We start from the raw sequence: 21,001 nt of genomic DNA, 5'->3' as shown, positions 1-21,001 counted from the left end.
TGAGGAACGTTCATGGACCAATGCTTCTGATGTCCATGCTCCTGCCTTGGTCCGGAGATTCCATTCCAAGTTTCCTCAAAAGCCAAAGAAGTGTCCTGGGGCCACTCCTAAAGGGGGGGGTGCTGTCACGATCCGGGTATCTGGACGCCATTTCTTACCCATCAGATGCCTCCTAAGGCTGGCTCAGCGCTCCAGGACCGGATCCCATCTGTTATCCTGATGTGTACATTCCTGTATCCTCTCCTGTCACTCTGGGACGCTGTCACAGTAAACGCCATATTACACCTGGCATGGCGTCTCCCGCGGCCTCCGCCGCCGTCCCTGAACTTCTGCATGCAGAGTGTCTGAGTGGCGATTACGTCAGCCGCGGCCTCCGCTGTGTCCGCGTGGTTGGATGTGCATCTGTCAGCCTGGCGCCTCCTGTCTCCGGCGCCGCCATTACTGTTTTCATTACCACATGGATTACAAACCAAACTTCCCTCCAAGTGTCTGCATGGGCGCAGCCATCTTGGATTCTGTCAGCTGATCATTTCCACCAATCTGTTCTCAGTATTGATAATCTGCATAATTGCCTAGCCAATCCCTTCCTTGCTGCAGGTATAAATACACTGTGCCTGAGCAAGGAAGGCGTCAGTGCTTTGGTTGTCAAACCTAGTTCCTGTTTGTCTCTCTCCTGTGATTGTCTTCCAGGTTCCAGCTCCTGTCTCAAGACTTCCACCATAGAGACCCGCACCAGCATTCCACCTGCGGTGTAGCCTGACTCTCCAATCCATTGTGGATTCATCTGTTTCCAGCTACAACATTACCTGCTTCCAGCTCAGCTTCCAGCAGAGTACAGCTTCCCTTAAAGGGCCGGTGTCCTTTCTACACTTTACCACTCTCCACCGGTATTATTATTTCTCCGCTCTCAAGTTCTACATTTCAGTTCATATTTCATCGCTCCCAAGTTCATTTATTATTTAACTGGTTCCAGCCAGTATCCACTCCGTGCTAACAACAGTCTGGTTCCAGCCAGTATCCACAGCAGCTGTTTTATCTTCAGCAACCCAGCTTTCCCTGGAACACCAGCTGGCACAATCCTGGGTTATCTCCATTGCTACAGTCGGGCCTGGTAAGGACTTTCCATCTAGAAGATCATAAGAACTATCTCACACTACCAGTGCCCTGTGGCTCCTGCCATCCTGTAGTACCCAGGAACTGTATTTATTCTTTGCTGACTTTTACGTTTTCTTTTACTGCTGCTGTGTTGCGGAGTTGTCATAATAAACATCATTGACTTTTATCCAAGTTGTCGTGGTCACGCCTTCGGGCAGTTATTATTCATATTACTTACATGTCCAGGGGTCTGATACAACCTCCCAGGTTCCGGTACATCTCAGCCCCTACAACTGAGGCTGCCTCCCGTCAGCTCAGGCCCTCAGTTGTGACACCACGTCCAAAGACCGCTCTTTGGAGGACAAACCAGGAGAGATAAAGGCCGGAACCACAATCTCTTGTTTAAGGTACAAAGACGACACCACCTTAGGTAGATAACCAGGGCAAGTTCTAAGAACCGCACGGTCACAATGAAAAATCAGAAAGGGTGACCAACAGGATAAGGCATCCGAAACCCGAAACCCTTCTAGCAGAGGCAATAGCCAGCAAAAACAAGACTTTAAGTGTAAGCCATTTAAGGTCTACAGACTTCAGGGGTTCAAACGAAGAACCACAGACAAATCCAAATGAGCCACAGGAGGGACATAGGTAGGCTGAATGCTTAAAATACCCTAGGTGAAAGTATGAACGTCATACCGACAAGGCTGAAATATGAACCTTGAGGGAGGCCAGATGAAGACCTAAGTCCAGGCCTTGTTGCAGAAAAGCCAAAAGTTTGGCAGTACTGAACTTGTATGCCTCATAATTCTTAGCCGCACACCAGGCAAAGTAAGAATTCCAGACCCTATACTAAATCCGAGCCGAAGCCGGTTTACGGGCCTTCAACATTGTTTGAATGACCGCCTCAGAAAATCCTTTGGACCTCAGAACTGAAGCTTCAAGAGCCACGCAGTCAAAGCCAGTCGAGCCAGATCCTGGTAGACACAAGGGCCCTGAACGAGGAGGTCTGAGCGTTGCGGAAGCAGAAGAGGACACTCTATCGAGATACCCTGTAGGTCTGAGAACCAATGCCGTCTGGGCCACGCTGGAGTGATTAGAAGCAGCATTCCTCCTTCTTGCTTGAACTTCCTTATTACCCTGGGCATGAGTGACACCGGAGGGAACACGTACGGCAGCCGAAAGTTCCATGGAATTGCCAGTGCATCCACGAACGCTGCTTGAGAATCCCTTGTCCTTGCTCCGAAGACCAGAACCATGTGATTGTGTCGAGACGCCATCAGGTCTATATCTTGTAGGCCCCACTTGTCCACTAGAAGTTGAAAGACTTCCAGATGAAGATTCCACTCTCCGGCGTGTATGTCCTGACGACTGAGGAAGTCCGCTTCCCAGTTGAGGACCCCCGGAATGAACACTGCCGATATTGCTGGCAGATGACATTCTGCCCATAGAAGAATCTTTGACACTTCCATCATTGCCATGCAGCTTTGAGTGACGCCTTGATGATTTATGTATGCCATACATGACTGTACTTGAACAGGCCTGTTCTGTACCAGAGGCAGGGCCAGTTTCAAAGCAATGAACACTGCCCGCAACTCCAGAATGTTTATCGGAAGGAGAGACTCCTCCCTGGTCCACCGATCCTGAAAAGAGTGTTGATCCAGCACCACGCCCCAACCCCGCAGACTGGCATCCATCCTTAGAAGGACCCAGCTGGAGTTCCGGAAGGGACGACCCCTGCTCAATAGTTGGTCCTGGAGCCACCAGGTCAGAGACAGACGAACTTCCGGAGTCAAGGAGATCATGTGTAATGTAGAATTCGAGGGCATACATTGAGACTGGAGGGGGGGAGATTCAGGGGAAATTTAAGGAAAAATTACTTCACAGAAAGGGTAGTGGATAAGTGGAATAGCCTCCCATCAGAGGTGGTAGAGGCTAAGACTGTAGGGCAATTTAAACATGCTTGGGACAGGCATATGAATATCCTTACAAAGAATTAAGGTTAAAAAAGGGTTGAGATTGCCTAAAGGATAAAATAAAAAAGGGGCAGACTAGATGGGCCAAGTGGTTCTTATCTGCCGTCAAATTCTATGTTTCTATGTTTCTATGTGAGACCTGATCCAGGGAGGCAGGCCCTCCCACTTGGAAAGGATTAACCGCTGCAGAGGGCGAGAATGAAATTGGGCGTACTCCACCATGTCAAAAGCCGACACCATGAGGCCTAGTACTTGCATCGCCGAGTGCATCGACACTCGTGGGTGAGAGAGGAAGCATCTTATCCTGTCTTGTCCTTCTCCGGAGACAAGAACAGCTTTTGGTTGTGTGTGTCTAATAACACCCCCAGGTGCACCATGCTCTGAGCAGGGACCAGCGAGGACTTCTTCCAATTGATGAGCCACCCGTGGTCTTGTAGGAATTGGACCGTCAGTTCCAGATGACGGAGGAGAACCTCTGGAGAGTTCGCCAGGATCAACGAGTCATCCAGATACGGTAGGATGCTGATACCCTGATGGCAGAGAAGAGCCGTCATGACCGCCATGACCTTGGTAAGCATCCTGTATGTCCAGGGATACCATATAGTCCTTGGACGTCAAAGCCAGAACAATAGAGCGAAGAGTTTCCATATGGAATTTGGATACCTTCACAAACTTGTTCAAAGACTTGAGGTTCAGAATGGGCCAGGAGGATCCATTCGGTTTCGGAACTAGGAACAGCGTTGAATAGTACCCCCTGCCTCTCTGAGACAGAGGCACCGGCACCATCACTCCTGTATCCAGGAGGGATTATACCACCAAATATTGAGTTTTTGCTTTCAACTGATCTGAAGGGATATTTGTCAAGCAAAACTGGCGAGGGGGACGTTTCTTGAAAGAGATGGTATATCCGTGAGTGACGACTTCCCTCACCCAGGCATCTGAAGTGGTCTGTAACCATACCTGGGTGAACAGCAGAAGTCGGCCTCCCACCCTGGGGACCCCCAGGGGGAGGTCCGCCCCGTCATGCAGCAGGCTTGTCTGATTTGGAAGCAGGCTGACGGGCAACCCAGGAACGTTTAGGTTTGGGCTTAGATATTTTGAAAGTGCGAGCCTGTTTCGGGTATGCCTGACCCTTTGCTTTACTTGAAGGTCGAAAGGAATGAAAGTTGGTACTCTTAGCCTTCGGCGCTGAAGGATTAGTACTTGGCAGACATGCAGGTTTAGCAGACGCTAAGTCAGCAACAATCTTGTTCAGATCCTCCCCAAAAAGGATGTTTCCCTTAACAGGGATCACCTCCAAGGTCTTTTTAGAGTGCAGATCCAAAGACCAGGACCGCAACCACAGAATCCGGCGAGCCTGAATGGAAGTAGTAGACGTTTTGGCTGCCAGCACACCAGCATCAGAAGCCGCCTCCTGAATGTAATGAGAGGCTGTGGTAATATATGAAAGACACTGTCTGGCATTATCAGAAAAATAAGAAGGTAGCTCCGCCTCAACTTCTTGAACCCAGGCTTCAATAGCTTTTGCAGCCCAAGAAGCTGCTATAGTAGGTCTATGTACAGCACCCGCAAGAGTATAAATAGACTTCAAACAACCCTCAACACGCTTATCCGTCGGTTCCTTCAGAGAGGTGATGGTAGTGACAGGCAGAGTAGAAGACACCACAAGAGTGTGCGACATGTGAGTCCACCAGAGGTGGTGTTTCCCAATTTTTACTTAACTCTGCAGCGAGGGGATAATGAACTAGCATCTTTTTCGACGGGGAGAATTTCTTTCCAGGAGACTCCGAGGATTCCTGACGTATCTCAATTAAATGATCAGAATGTGGCAAAACTAATTTAGTAACCTTCTGATGTTTGAACTTATCAGGTTTCTTAGACGTATCTGGAGGGTCAGTTTCATCATCAATCTGAAGAATCAGTTTGATAGCTTCCAAGAGGTCAGGAACATCAACTTGTGTTGTAGGTTCCCCATCAGAAGCATCTGCATCAGTGTCTGATGGATAAGAATATACCCAATCTTCATCGGATGAAGTATCCGAAACATGAGTGGATTGTGAGGAAGAAATGGCCCGTCTCAATAACCCTTTGATCCTAGGAGGGTGAGGGTCAGGCTTTCATTTAACCAAAGACTGATTTAACTGCTGTAACTGAGTCGAAAGAGTATCTGCCCATGGTGGATTTTCAACAGGGACAATATGTGATTGTAACGGCAGAGGAGGTCCCACAGGGGGCGCAAGTCTCGTTACCAGCGTAGTCAGTAAATTAGAAAAAGCAGCCCAAGGTGGGTCTTGGTGTGCCACCAGTGCTGAAGGCTGACTGAGGGGTACAGAACCCCCAGTACCTCAGCTGGAATACGTTCCTCAGATAAATCCGCAACGTAAGCACTGTATGACACAGGATCAGCCATGAATCTCCCGCCCTGAGACGCAGACATTGGAAAGTGTAACCCTAGGACATAACAATACAATATAGCAAGACACAGTACCTTACAAAAACCCCTGTGGAGTGTGATTGCAAATGCAGATCACAAACAGAGGATTTAAGTGGTATATGGTGACTGAAAAATACCAAACAGTATATCCTGTGAAAACTATATATGAGACCCTGATGCACTTAGCTCCCTTCAGGGTACAGAATATCGGGAAAGTAATATGTGTGAGATACACGGAATAGGAAGCACATAGCAGCTATAGGCACACACAGTCACATATACAATGCAGAAATTAATACACACAACAATAAAACTGCACTGGACTAGCAATACTATGTAAAGCTATGTATGAATACAGATATAACAATGCACAGTAAACACTGGATGTATGTCACAGAATACTTGTACTAAATATTCCTGTAGGTATGCACTTGTTCTTAACTAACACTGTCTAAATGACATGTAGAATATTTGAGTGTCCTGTAAATGTACAGCGCTGATGAGGCAGGCGGCTTTACAGAGGAGACAGTGCCCAGCAGTCAGCGCAGCTCTGTGTAATGGCGCCCAAATGCTGACAGGGAGTAAGGGAGAGAGAGATATGCAGCACCAGGGCGGGAACATCTGCTGTAGATGGCGCCTGGAGCTGGGGGAGGGGCTACAGGTCAGCGCCATTTCCCCTATGCTGGACTTCACCACCGGGTACTATGGAGCCTATGGAAAGTGGATTTTAGTAAATCCGACCTGTGCTCCTTGCCCTGGTGGATATAGTGCGGTCCCTTTATGGCCAAAGTGTCCACGCCAGCGGCGCGGTTGGTCTCCGGAGACCGCGTCCCGGATCTTGATTTTGGCGAGTCCCATCTTACCTCCTCCCTTAACGTGCGGCCACATGATCCCAGAGAGCAGCGGCGGTGTGTGTGTGCCTGATGAGACCGGAGCACCTCCGCTGTAAGTACCCGGCAACCAGGGCGCGTGAGTATACAGCGCCGCTGGGGGAGGTGAGGGAGCCGCAGCACAATATGCGTATGCACCGCAATGCGCAGGTGCGTTGATCTGCAGCGACGGGGAGCGACGGGCAGCGATGGGATGGAGCAAACAAAGCGATCGCACGGGCGATCGCAGGGTGACTGACAGGAAGAGTCCATTTGTGGATGAACGCAGGAGGATCCAGGCGTTTGGAAGGAAGGTTTCTGACGTCAGCACCGGCCCCGATCATCACAGCGGTTGAGTAAATCCAGGGCTGTGCAGAGACTCCACAAACTTTTGTTTGTGCAGCTCTCCTGCACATGCGATGGCACACCTGCACAGTGAATTCCCCCTCCCCCTGTAGGCGGCAACTACCTGATCTCAGGGATGCAAAAAACGCACCCTAGCGATCAGGTCTGAATTACCCCCATGGTTTTGCCCAACTGCTAACAAATTTGCTGCTGCAATCAACTCTGAATTACCCCCAATGGGGGGTCATTCCGAGTTGATCGCACATAGCAACTTTTTGCTGCTCGTGCGATCAACTAGACGCTGGCTATGGGAGAGTGTATTTTAGCATAGCAGGACTGCGATCGCTTGTGCAGCCTTGCTATGCTAAAAAAGTTTTGTGTAAAACAAGACTAGCCCCGCAGTTACTTAACCTGTGCGATGGATCCAGCGATGAAGGTCCCGGAATTGACGTCAGACATCCGCCCTCCAAACGCCTGGACACGCCTGCGTTTGGATCTCCACGCCCGGAAAACGGTGAGTTGACGCCCCCGGAACGCCTTCCCCCTGTCAATCTTTCTTCGCACGCGGCGTCGCTGCCCGGCAACGACGTGCCTGCACAATGTGGCTGCCCCGCATGCACAGTTCTGACCCGTTTGCACTGCTGCGATGAACCGCAGCGTGTGAACGGGTCGGAATGACCCCCAATGTGCGCACCCGTGGTTCTTGGAAGCAGGTTGTCAGTATTCCATGCCTGCAGCTTAATCCCCTCAATCCCAGCAGAGCAGATAATTCATAAAAAAGCTCAGTGTGTACACTCAATATCGTTTGTCAGGAGATTAAGGGAAAATGCTCAGCTTCCACACAGTGGCGAATTTCCCATGAGGGATGTGCCTAGGGGTGGCACTGCCATAGACAACAGCGCCTCCTGCTGGTTGCTGTGTAAGTTGCCTACAGTTCTAGATCTCCCATCAAGAGCACTGATAGAGGTGTTACTGCTTAGCTTCCAAACTAAGGGCAGAACAAGGCTCTGCTTGGGCACAGGAACAGCTTCTCATTTGTTAATTTTCAACTTTCATTATGCAGCAGATTCACGTCCATACAGTATCATGTATAAAATATTTGTTGTTTTGAAAAATAAATTACAATGTTTATAATGGGACAATGAGATGGGACACTAACCCTTCTGATGCATTAACAGTACAAAAGTATGTGATTTACAGTGTTTATTTTAAAAGTACATTAATGTATCCTTTGAATTATTATTATTATTAGTAGTAGTAGTAGTAGTAGTAGAAGTAGCGGATCTTGCCACGGGCAAGCAGAACTTTTGCCCGGGGGCGGGGGCGCCATCCGGAGGGCGCCGCACCATGGCAAAATCCGCTACTGTGCCCCCCGCTGCCGCTGTGTCCCCCGCTGTGAAGGGAACTAGACGCTATCCATCTAGTTTCCCTTCGTGGAGAGGACCTTTGCTGTGCGGTGTGCGATGACGTCATCACGCACCACACAGCATTGTGGGACTGGCACAGACGCTAGGGGTCATGATTGACCTCTAGTGTCTATGCTTTGCTATGGGAGAGACGTCATGACGTCTCTCCCATAGATCCGAGGAGAGGAGCGGCGCCGGCGGAGGTCTGCAGCGGTCGGGACTCAAGAGCGGGGATTGTAAGTATTCATTTTTTTATTTTATTTTTTTAAGCGGCGCTACTGGGGGCACAAATGGGGGCGCTACTGGGAATACAAATGGGGGCGCTACTGGGGGCACAACTCTACAGGGCGCGTGACTGACCATGCCCCTGTATGAAGCCACGCCCCTATTTTCCGCCCGGGGTGACACAAGGGCTAGAACCGGCCCTGAGTAGTAGTAGTAGCATAATCAGTAGCAGTAGTAGCAGTACTAATAGTAGTCGACGTATAATTATTATGATGATTTTATTATTATTATTATTATTATTATCATTATTATACTTTTATTCTATGGTTCTACATACACTCAGTAGCATTATACTGTACATCAGTGGTTCTCAATCTTCTTTGAATCATGCCGCCCTAGAGTATCAGAATTTTTTTCATGGCACCCCTAGGCCAAAAGTTTCTTAATGAGAAATTTACAAAGAAATATTAAATTAATTAAATTGTGTTTATATGTCATCCTTAGGGTCAGTTGCATGGTGAGGGACAGGATTTGCTTCTGTTTGTCCACATTTTTTATGATTGGCAGCCACCAGCACTGGTCTTGCCTATTACATTGACCATACCTCCCAATTGTCCCGATTTTCGCGGGACAGTCCCGTTTTTTGGGTCTGTCCCGCTGTCCCTCCCGTGGGCTGCAGTGTCCTGCGGTGGGGGGGGGGGGGGGGCAGCTGGGAGGCTCCTGCACTCACTGCTCTGCTCAATTCAGAGCAGCGATGAATAGAGGCCGTGCGCATGCGCACAGCATCTAATTGGCGTGGCTCACGGGAGTGTTGTCCATGTGAGGCCACGCCTTTTAAATAGGCTACGCCCTCCTTGCATCAGTTGAATGTTGGGAGTATGCATTGACCATAAATAATATGAATTGGTCCTGGAGCACCAACCCAGGGCACCCCAGGGTGCCACGGCACAGTTTGAAAACCACTGCTGTACATAATAGGGGGCAAGTGTCAGACTGGGCCATAGGGTACAGAAGACCCCCTCCCCCTTCCCCCCACACACACACTTCCCTGCCTGAGAGTAAGCACCCTCCTTTAGAGGCTTTACTTGAATTATACATATATGACATTATACTGGACTAGACTGTATTCACTACAGTGCATTGGTGTTACTAATCTGCTAAATTATCATGCAAGCTGTAGCAGTATGTACTATATACACCCCTAAGAATGGGCCCCTACCACTGCAATCCCCCCAATGGGCCCTTCATGCCCCAACACTGATAGTGGTGGATGTACTAAGAGTGATAAAGTACCAGCCAATCAGCTCCTAACTGCTACGTTACAGGCTGTCTGAAAAATGAAAGGAACTGACTGGTTGGCAGTTTATCTCTCTTCACTCAGTGTTAAATTTCCCATTAGGCACGTGCCTAGGGATGACCATCGACGATTCCAAATCATCAATGGTTTATGGCCGATGTCGAATATTTTTGCCATTAATGGGAGAGAACCAGATGGTTTCTCTGCATCGATGGCACAGCCTAAACCAGTGGTCTCCAACCTTAATTGGGGTGTGAGCTACTTTCAGAAAATAAAACCTCTGGGAGAGCTCCCCCCTCCCCCCAATGCACGCGCATGCCTGTGAAAGAGGGTGTAACCTCAGAAAAGTGGGTGTGGTCTCACAAAAGTGGATGTGGCCTCGCAACAGTAATGCCCCTCTGCCTAGTGCCAGATACACAAGTAATGCACCCCAGCAGTACCAGATACACAAATAATGCCTCCCAGCAGTGCCAGATACACAAATAATGCCTCCAAGCACTGCCAGATACACAAATAATGCCCCTCAGCAGTGCCAGATACACAAATAATGCACCTCAGCAGTGAGTGCCAAAACAAACTGTAGAGTCACATTATGCTCCAATATGTTCCATCAGTATACACCTGCATTCTGATGATTATTGCAGCCATTGCCACACCTATTTAGGGGTACATTGAATAACTGTTGGAAGCTGCCGTCTTGTCGGAAAGACGTCAGCTTCCGACAGGTTTCGGTCGGAAGGGATTCCAACCTATTCAAAAAATGCTTTTTTTTTCCGACTTGTTGGAAAACACGTGGATCGTCAGAATAGCCGCCGATCCACGTGCTTCTGTCAGAAATGGGGCCAAATCCGATAGGTTTTGGCCCCTTTTCTGACAAAACTCAATCCGACTTGAAAACAAGTCGGATTGAGGTGAGGAGACGGGGAGCGCTGCGGCAGGCTACGGGGATGAGAGGTACCTTGCCTGGCCGTCCACTGGCCAGGCACCTCTCTCCGTGCAGCGACTCCCCCCGCCGCAGACATCACTCTCCTCAGGCGCTGGCAACAGCTCCCCCCGCCACCGTCCAGCTCCCCCCGCTGCTCGACACTGTCCAGCTCCCGCCGCCGTCATCTGCCGCCCGCCGCCGCTGTCAGCGCACCTGGCATCTGACAGGAGCAGCAGAACAGAACCCCGGGTACGGACAAATCCGACAGTCGGATTTGGCCGGCCATTGAATAGGGGTTGTCGGATCCATTCCGACAAATGCATGTCGGAATGGATCCGACTTTTATTGAATATAGTGGTTGGACTCTAAATAGGTGTGGTGATGGCTGCAAAAATCAGCACAATGCATGTGTATACTGATGGAGCATATTGGAGCATAATGAGGTTGTGGTAGGGCCACATTATGCTCCATCATAATACATCGGCATTGTGCTGACATCAGCTGTCACCACACACAGAAGCCTTGAATAATAATGCTGGCACTAATCCTGACTAAACGCTGCTATCACACCCTGGGGTGCGGGCTCCGTCACACTGCATACGGGTGCTCTGGGGCACAGATGGAGGAAGAATTCGTGGCGCCGTCAGCTCTCCCGCGTACAGCCCCTCCCGGCCATGCACAGCCGCGTACAGCCCCTCCTGGTCAAGCACAGCCACGTAAGCTCCTACTGGCCGTGCACAGCTGTGCATGGATGCCGCCCACTCCCCGAGTCCCCGCAATGTCTATATGCCGGGTGAGATAGGCGGCTAGATTCCACAGCGAGCTACTGTGATTAGAGCGACGGGTTGGCGACCGCTGGCCTAAACGAATATTTTTATTTTATTTTTATTTTTGTAAGGTGCCGGGACACGGAGCATAGCTCCACCCCTGACACCCACTAAGCCCCCCCATTTTTTATTGGCCCGCGGCACCTTTCAGTGATGGCCATTGAGTGGCGCAAACCATCGATGGTTCGCCATAGATAGTTCAAGTGCCATTGATTGCAACCATCGATGGCAGCCCACCGCTGGCCATTCCTACACGTGCCATGGAGTGGCACTAAATTGGGGATGGCACTTGGATGCTTGCGTTGGTACTGTCAGCCCAAAAACTACCAGTATCTGCAAAATGTTTCCACTGTACGTACATATGTACGTACATATGCCACGCTGCAGGCACGGTGACTATTTTATTCTCCCTCCAGGGGGGTCGTGGACCCCCACGAGGGAGAATACCTGTCGGTATGCCGGGTGTCGGGATTCCGGCGCCGGTATACTGTGCGCCGGGATCCCGACATTCGGCATACTGAAGAACACCCGTGTAAACGGTTAGGACATGCACAAACTGCCCCTGTAAGCTGTCCTACTTAATAAAATAGGATTTTAATACCTACCGGTAAATCCTTTTCTATGAGTCCGTAGAGGATGTTGGGGACACCAAAAGAACCATGGGGTATAGACGGGATCCGCAGGAGACATGGGCACTTTAAGACTTTCAAAAGGGGCGTGACCTGGCTCCTCCCTCTATATCCCTCCCCAGACTCAGTTTGGAACTGTGCCCGGAGAGACGGACATTCCGAGGAAAGGAATTAACAAACAAGGTGAGCATTATACCAGCTCACGCCATAAACATGCCGAATAACATGGCATTCAACTGAACACATGTCAACGGACATGAACAAAATTCAGCAACAAGCTGAAGAAACCATAACACAACCTGTGTGTAACCAGAACTAAATTGCAGATACAGTACGCACTGGGACGGGCGCCCAACATCCTCTACGGACTCATAGAAAAGGATTTACCGGTAGGTATTAAAATCCTATTTTCTATTTCATCCTAGAGGATGTTGGGGACACCAAAAGAACCATGGGGTTTATACCAAAGCTCTATAGCGGGCGGGAGAGTGCGGATGACTCTGCAGCACCGATTGACCAAACTTAAGGTCCTCATCGGCCAAGGTATCAAACTTGTAAAATTTAGCAAACGTGTTTGACCCAGACCAAGTAGCAGCTCGGCAAAGTTGCAATGCCGCGACACCCCGGCAGCCGCCCAGGACGAGCCCACCTTCCTAGTGGAATGGGCCTTCACCGATTTCGACAACGGCAAACCTGCCGTGGAATGAGCCTGCTGAATCGTTTGACATATCCAGCGGGCAATGGTCTGCTTGGAAGCAGAACACCCAATCTTATTGGGAGCATACAGGATAAACAGAGACTCTGATTTCCTAACTGGAGCCGTTCTGGCGACATACATTTTCAAAGCTCTGACCACATCTAGAGACTTTTCCTCAGCCAAAGCACCAGTAGCCACTGGCACCACAATAGGTTGTTTAATATGAAAAGAGAAACCCACCTTTGGCAGAAATTGTTGCCGAGTTCTCAACTCTGCTCTATCTTCATGGAAGATCAAATAAGGGCTCTTGTGAGACAAGGCCGCTAACTCAGACACCCGCCTTGCGGATGCCAATGCCAATAAAATGACAACCTTCCACGTGAGGAATTTAAATTCCACTTCACGTAAAGATTCAAACCAATGTGATTGAAGGAATGTCAATACCACATTAAGGTCCCAAGGTGCCACAGGGGGCACAAAGGGAGGTTGTATGTGCAGGACCCCTTTTACGAAGGTCTGCACCTCAGGAAGTGAGGCCAATTGTTTCTGAAAGAAAATTGACAAGCAGAAATCTGCACCTTAATGGAGCCTAATTTAAGGCCCGCATCCACTCCATTTTGTAGAAAAAGGAGAAACCGTCCAAGGTCAAACTTCTCCACAGGAGCTTTCTTAGACTCGCACCAGGAAACATATTTCCTCCAAATACGGTGATAGTGCTTTGACGTCACACCCTTCCTAGCAAGAATAAGGGTACGGATGACTTCACTGGAAATACCCTTTCGGCCTAAAATCTGGCGTTCAACCGCCATGCCGTCAAACATAGCCGCTGCAAGTCCTGATAGACGAACGGCCCCTGTCGTAGCAGATCCTCACGAAGAGGAAGAGGCCAGGGATCTTCGACCAGTAACGCCTGAAGATCCGGGTACCAAATTCTCCTTGGCCAGTCTGGAAATACAAGGAGCGCTGGAATCTTTGTTTTTCTTAGAATTCTCTGGACCTTTGGGATGAGAGGAAGCGGAGGGAAAATGTACACCGATGGAAACACCCAAGGTGACGTCAGTGCATCCACTGCCGCCGCCTGAGGGTCCCTGGACCTGGAACAATACTTCAGAAGTTTTCTGTTGAGGCGAGACGCCATCATGTCTATGTGGGGAACCCCCCAAAGACTTGTCACTAGTGTGAAGACCTCTTGATGGAGGCTCCACTCTCCTGGATGTAGATCGTGTCTGCTGAGGAAGTCTGCTTCCCAGTTGTCCACCCCCGGAGGGAATATTGCTGACAGAGCGCTTGTATGTGCCTCTGCCCAGCGGAGAATCTTTGTGGCCTCTGCCATGGCTGTCCTGCTCTTTGTGCCGTCTTGGCGGTTTATGTATGCTACTGCTGTCACATTGTCCGACTGGATCAGGACAGACCGGTTTCGAAGAAGATGCTCTGCTTGCAGAAGGCCGTTGTAAATGGTCCTTAGCTCCAGAACGTTTATGTGAAGATGAGTCTCTGGACCTGACCATCTTCCTTGGAAGGTCACCCCTTGTGTGACTGCTCCCCAACCTCGGAGACTTGCATCCGTGGTCACTAGGATCCAGTCCTGGATCCCGAACCTGCGTCCCTCTAAGAGGTGAGAGCTGTGGAGCCACCACAGGAGTGAGATTCTGGTGTTGGGAGATAGAATTATTCTCCGGTGCATATGAAGGTGGGATCTGAACCACTTGTCCAACAGGTCCCACTGAAGCACTCTGGCATGGAACCTCCCAAACTGGAGGGCTTCGTATGCCGCTACTATCTTCCCCAGCAACCGAATGCATTGATGAATGGAGACTGTTTTTGGTTTCAGAATGAGTTTTACCAAACTCTGATTTTCCAGAGCTTTCTCCATAGGAAGGAACACTCTCTGCTGGACTGTGTCCAGAATCATACCTAAAAACGCCAACCGGGTTATTGGGATTAACTGTGATTTCGGCAAGTTTAAGATCCAGCTGTGCTGTTGCAGAATCGATAGGGACAGTGCAATGTCCTGTACCAACTTGTCTTTGGATCTCGCCTTTATCAGGAGATCATCCAAGTATGGGATAATTGTAACTCCTCGCTTGTGGAGGAGAACCATCATCTCTCTCTACCATGACTTTTGTGAAAATCCTCGGAGCCGTGGACAGGCCAAACGGCAACGTCTGAAACTGGTAATGAGTATCCTGGATTGCAAACCTGAGGTACCTTTGATGAGGGGGATAGATGGGGACATGAAGGTATGCATCCTTTATGTCCAATGATACCATGAATTCCCCCTCCTCCAGACTGGAGATCACCGCTCTGAGAGAGTCCATCTTGAATTTGAATTTCTTCAGGAAAAAATTTAGAGATTTCAGGTTGAGGATTGGTCTTACCGAGCCATCCGGCTTTGGTACCACAAACAGGCTTGAATAAAAACCCTCCCCTTGCTGTGCCAGGGGAACCGGGACCACAACCTGATTTTGACACAATTTTTGTATTTGTATTGCAATTTTTGTATTGCAAAGCCTGTCAGGGAACACAAAGGGAAAAAGCCAGCTCACACCCCAGCGCCAAAATGCAGGTCTGAAAACACCCTCAAGTGCCCCAGAGCTGCAGCGCTAAATTTATCTATTAATTCTGCCCCCACCTCGTTTTCTTATGCCCCTGGTACTTGCTGCTTGTGAGGAAGGACCAGCGCTGCTTGTGTGAAGGAGGAAATGGCGCCGAGTGAGCAGTGAGGAAGAAGCTCCGCCCCCATAATGGCGCGCTTCGTCCCGCTTAAATATACATTTATTTATCCTGGTGGGGGTTTTGGACTGTGCCTAGGCACTTTTAGTCCCACTAGCCAGCTTTTCTGAGGTAAACAGGCTCCCCAGGGCGCCCCCCCCCCCCTATCAGCGCCCTGTACCCAGCGGTGTCTACTGTATGGGAGCCCGGCGCGCACTGTGCACTCGCTGTGCGGTACCTCTGTAATGCCGTCTTAGTGAAGAGAAGTCTTCTTTTCTTCTACATACTCACCTGTCTTCTGACTTCTGGCCCTGAAAGGGGGCGATGGCAGGCTGTGGGAGCGAGCATCCGAGAGTACCCGGCGTTCATCTCCCCTCAGGTGCGGAGGCATCCTGTCAGCAGCGCTCACCAAAGTTTGTATGGGTGAAAGAATTCTATGTGTACTACAACTTAGATATTCACATTATAAGGGATAAATATAATAACACATCAGTTGTAATTTCAGTAAACTCTGTGATTTATTTTATTTAAAAAGGGTAGATTTGTAAAATGCGGAGCAATCGATCCCGCTCCGTACAGCGCCCGGAAGGAAGATACAACGGAGCCAAACGGACGGGTGTCTGCCGGCAGACAGCACCATCGCTACATCGTTCAGCAAGGACGTTACTACACTTCCAAAACAGGGATCAAGATTACAGGACTGTGTTTTGAATACGGTAGGAGAGATCCTGGCCTTATCACACCACTGTTAACCCCTGCATTCACCAGACTGCCATTAACGAGCACTTATTTAATAGTGCACCCTACAGAGACATTGTTCTTATTCAGAGGAATTCGTTTCCCGGTGGGGTAAACCGCAAGCAAGTGTACCCACAGGGATTGCTTTATATGTTTGTCTTGTCTTGTATGTTTTGTCTGTCCATTTAATACCGGTATTAATCAATTAAGCCTTTTTATATTTTACAAATCTACCCTTTTTAAATAAAATAAATCACAGAGTTTACTGAAATTACAACTGATGTGTTACAGGTTGAGTATCCCATATCCAAATATTCCGAAATACGGAATATTCCGAAATACAGAGTTTTTTGAGTGAGAGTGAGATAGTGAAACCTTTGTTTTTTGATGGCTCAATGTACACAAACTTTGCTTAATACACAAAGTTATTAAAACTATTGTATTAAATGACCTTCAGGCTGTGTGTATAAGGTGTATATGAAACATAAATGAATTGTGTGAATGTAGACACACTTTGTTTAATGCACAAAGTTATAAAAAAATATTGGCTAAAATGACCTTCAGGCTGTGTGTATAAGGTGTATATGTAACATAAATGCATTCTGTGCTTAGATTTAGGTCCCATCACCATGATATCTCATTATGGTATGCAATTATTCCGAAATACGGAAAAATCCCATATCCAAAATACCTCTGGTCCCAAGCATTTTGGATAAGGGAGACTCAACCTGTATTATATTTATCCCTTATAATGTGAATATCTAAGTTGTAGTACACATAGAATTCTTTCACCCATACAAACTTTGGTGAGCGCTGAATTATTTTTTAATATATATCTTCCTTCTAGTGGGTCCATGTAGTGCACCCACAAACAGTTCATAGCAGCTACCAGTTTGTTAGGTTGCATGACGGAATAGCGCAGTTCTTTAACATTTTTTCTCCATCCTGTCAGCAGCAGCAGAGCCCTGGAACTCATTAGAAGTGGGTCTAGACTGCTCTCCCCTAAGTCCCACAAAGCAGGGAGGCTGTAGCCAGCAAACCTCCCTGAAAATAAAAAACCTAACATAAGTCTTTTCAGGGAAACTCAGTAGAGCTCCCCCGAGTGCCTCCGTCTCGCAGGGCACATTTTCTAAACTGAGTCTGGGGAGGGATATAGAGGGAGGAGCCAGGTCACGCCCCTTTTGCAAGTCTTAAGGCCCCCATCCACTAGTCCGATTTGGGCAGTTTTCTTCAGATTTCGACACATCTGACCGTCATATCTGAAGAAAAGTGTCACATTGGATGGCTCTTCAGATCCAATGCTCACTCCCGTGTCAGATATATCTGAACTACAGATCTCTGAGGCTGCCCCAACTATTTATCTGAATCTGAAGAAAACAGGTGCACATCGGAGTGTTTTTTTTTACTTCAGATGTATCTGATCAGATTCATCTGAAGCGTCACTTGACTGGCATCTCCCTAGCCACTCCCACCCACCAAGAGGGGGAACAGCGGCAGCAGCAGCATCAGATCAATCGCATGTAGCATGTGTGCATCAGATATATCTGATGCGATCTGACACATGATAGATTGCAGCAGATATATCTGAAGTGAATGTAATTAAAATTAAAGCCAGGGTCTGATCCAATTCCCGGGACGCTCCCGGGAGAGTTCAAGAGAAATCTGATGCTATCTGCAGTTCAGACAAGTCTGAGTAGTGGATGGCCACCTTTAAAGTGCCCATGTCTCCTGCGGATCCCGTCTATACCCCATGGTTCTTTTGGTGTCCCCAACATCCTCTAGGACGAAATAGAAATATGTATTATAATAAAAAATGCAATGTCCTAGTGGCTTTTCATTATTATTCTATTAAATTGGGTATCCTAAAATCAATAAAAATAATAAAATGAATCAGACGGGGGCGTCCAGAAGCAAAAGATGACCTGCATGTTACCAACTCTGTCACATTGGGACTCTCCTGCACACTTCAGTCATTGCAGGCTGCCCGTGTTTAGGCTTACAGCAGAGTATCACTATGAGAGCGGCGCGGAGGGTAGTTTGTAGACTTGCCCTTATCTAATAATTAGTTATCCAGTTGCAAGCTGCTCCGCTAACTACCGGGGGTGTTTAGTTGCAGACTGTCCCTTTCTTCGTGCGCTTACAGACTCTCCCTGCTTAGTCCTCCCGTGCAGCGAGCCGCTCTCTCTCTCGTATAACGAGGTTGGACGTTTGCCGACTCTCCCTGGATTGCGGCCAATCAGGTACCCCTCCGCTTGCTGGCCCCGCCTCTCGCTCACATCCATTCCCAAGTTTCTCCTCCGAGAAAAAGCAGCGGAGACAGTGGGGGTAAGAGCGGGGGTGAATGGGGTACACGCCGGGCATTGGAGTGGGGGCTCCCGGGAGTCGCTGGCAGGCTAGTGATAACATGCTGCGAGGCTAATGAAATAGCCTAGCTGGGACTATCAGCTGGCGTGGGGGAGGGGTGCTGGGAAGGGTGACGTGGTTGGGAGGTGCGGGCCAGGGGTGCTGGCTGCCTTCCTGCAGAGGAGCCAGCTGGTGGGTACGGTGTGGCCGTGCTGTGGTTGCGGGGTGGCATGTGCGGGGTCCTGGGAGTACAGGGTGGGGTTAGAATCTGTGCATTGTATAGCATAGGGGCAGTAGATGATCAGTAATGGGCATATAGAGGTGGCGGCTGGGGCAGCTTACTAGTTACCACTGCTGGTGCTCCCATGCCCTGAGCTCATGTGTCTTGTGTAACATGATGTGTTGTCCTACAAGCTGATAACTTTGTCTTGTGGGACACATGACACGCATAGTATTACTGCATTATTGCTGTGTTACTATCTATAGTCTAGTAATTGTGTTACTACAGTATCAGCTTGGGGGAAGGGCAGAGAAGACAGTGTGATGGGGCAGCTGTTGGAGTGTTTGTGTGTTCTACATGTTGACGGTGTTACGGTGTATTTAATGACTTCTAGTAGCCTCTGAAGTGAGGCCTGTTGTCTGATAGTTTCAGAGTATTATGGTTCTACTAGGCCTGATGGTAGGTAGCTAGTAGTGTAATGTATGTGTGCTCACAGCCTGGCTGCCACTAGGTCCATTTAGTACACTGCTGCTAGTTGCCACATTATAGCATATTGTTAAGCTGTAAATATTTATGTATGTTAATAAAAATGCTATGCTGTCATATCTGATGTTATTGGCTTTACCGCCAGGCAAAAGGATTTTGCGCTTCTAACAAACGTGTACAATACTTCCTCTGTAGTATATAAGAAAACAGCTGCAAAAATGGCTTAAAAGTTGTACTTGCAGGTTTACATATTACTGAAGTCTCTTATGTCAAGACAAATGTGCAAAGTAATAAGGCATTTCCATTTTAAAAATGGTATTTATGTTGATGTGTGCAAGTAGAGGGATTAACAGCAAGAGTATTCATTACTTATTTTCCTGGAACTTTGCCCAGGAATTAGCCATACTGAAATGACTAAAATGTGGATTTTACTACCCAGGTGACACGTTACGTAGTAGAATACTCAGATGTTCTTGCACAGATGTCATAGTGATAGTATACATTTTCATTTGCATTTTTGGAATTCATATAAGCCTTTCTTTTACATAATAATCACTGACCTATCTTTATAACATACTGTTTTTTTAAGCCCTGTTTTATATTTTTACTAGTTACCAGCCCGTCAAAATGTTGGAACAACCTTACAGTAATGTCAGTGGCAGCGACTGTGTGCGCCCGGATGGAGCAACATTAAAATTGCTCCATCAAGCACCATCTAGTGGCTGTTGGCTCGCAAAACACCTGAATTCCTCCCATAGAGGTGAGGAGCAGCGTTAGCCTTTTATTAAATAGGCTTTTGTAAATTGATTGATACTAAAATACATATCTGCAATCTGTGTGTCCTTATAGATGGCATGTATGCTCAGGTCTTAGTTTCCTGACATTACTGCAGCAGGAATACCGTATTATGCGCACTGAATATAAGTACACTTAAAGTGCTACTTTCCTAGTAAGACTAGAATGTCTTCCATTGATTATGCCTCGTGTCCAAAACAAACCTCCCTTTGTGCCAGAATGGAGCACTGACCCTGTGTACAGGCACACTTTGGGGAGTGTCCCCCCTCCTCTTCCCTGGAAGCATCCAGTAGCTGTGAGAAGGGGGGATTCCAGCTGCTGTATTAACCCATTGAATGACTAGTCATGATCTGTTTGCTACACTGAACAATGCTGTGCAGCTGAATAGTCATGTTGACTTCAGGCAATATACACCGTGCTGGCTGTTTACAAGTATTCATTGAAATACAAACTATCATGCAGACACAAATCTCCTTATTGCAGTTAATTTGCTTTCAGACTCCTAAGCAATAAAGTTTTGTCCAGAATTGTAACAAAGTGTCAAGATAACTTTAATCATTGTCTACAGTGAGAGGGTATTTATTTCAGGTTGTCATCTTTAAACTAATCCCTATCTGGTCTATAGTGTGTGATGATATGTTTTCAAAAGTGGTATATTGACACCTATGTCTCACGTCAAATTGTCTTATTTCTGTGCATTAATCAGCAAATGTGTATGTAAAAAAATAATAAAGTCTAGTGTATTTTTTTTGTATGTGTGTGCTTCTGGGAAGCAGTAGTTAAGTTTCCTGTGTGTTTAGCAAAAGGTTAGCTATGTAGAGCCCTGTGATGCTCCACACTATCATGCTGACTGCTGTGGCGCACAGTCAGTTAATAGTCTATCTGCTTAGATAATTAAGAGCTAATGTCCATGGGGGAGGGGGCTGTACAGCCCCTCCCTCCATTAATTCCCCCCACCACCCCTCCCCTCTCTCTCTGGCTTCCC

General features: G+C 48.1%; 1 protein-coding gene across 3 annotated transcripts in view; it reads left to right on the top strand.

Annotated features, from left to right (window-relative positions):
* Nucleotides 1–18,205: 18,205 nt before the first annotated feature.
* Nucleotides 18,206–21,001, top strand: part of ARID3A (AT-rich interaction domain 3A) — a 100,588-nt gene continuing 97,792 nt past the window's right edge. Inside the window, exon 1 of one of the 3 annotated variants that reach the window (XM_063914373.1) lies at nt 18,206–18,412. The gene's annotated coding sequence lies outside the window, so the exon portion shown is untranslated. Of the gene's footprint in view, nt 18,498–19,848; nt 19,982–21,001 lie in introns of those variants that run through there. The other 2 variants (XM_063914371.1, XM_063914374.1) reach the window with 2 other exon arrangements.

The sequence above is a fragment of the Pseudophryne corroboree genome, chromosome 1, assembly GCF_028390025.1.
Source record: "Pseudophryne corroboree isolate aPseCor3 chromosome 1, aPseCor3.hap2, whole genome shotgun sequence".
Lineage (NCBI taxonomy): Eukaryota > Metazoa > Chordata > Amphibia > Anura > Myobatrachidae > Pseudophryne > Pseudophryne corroboree.
This window is presented reverse-complemented; position numbering and strand designations above follow the sequence as displayed.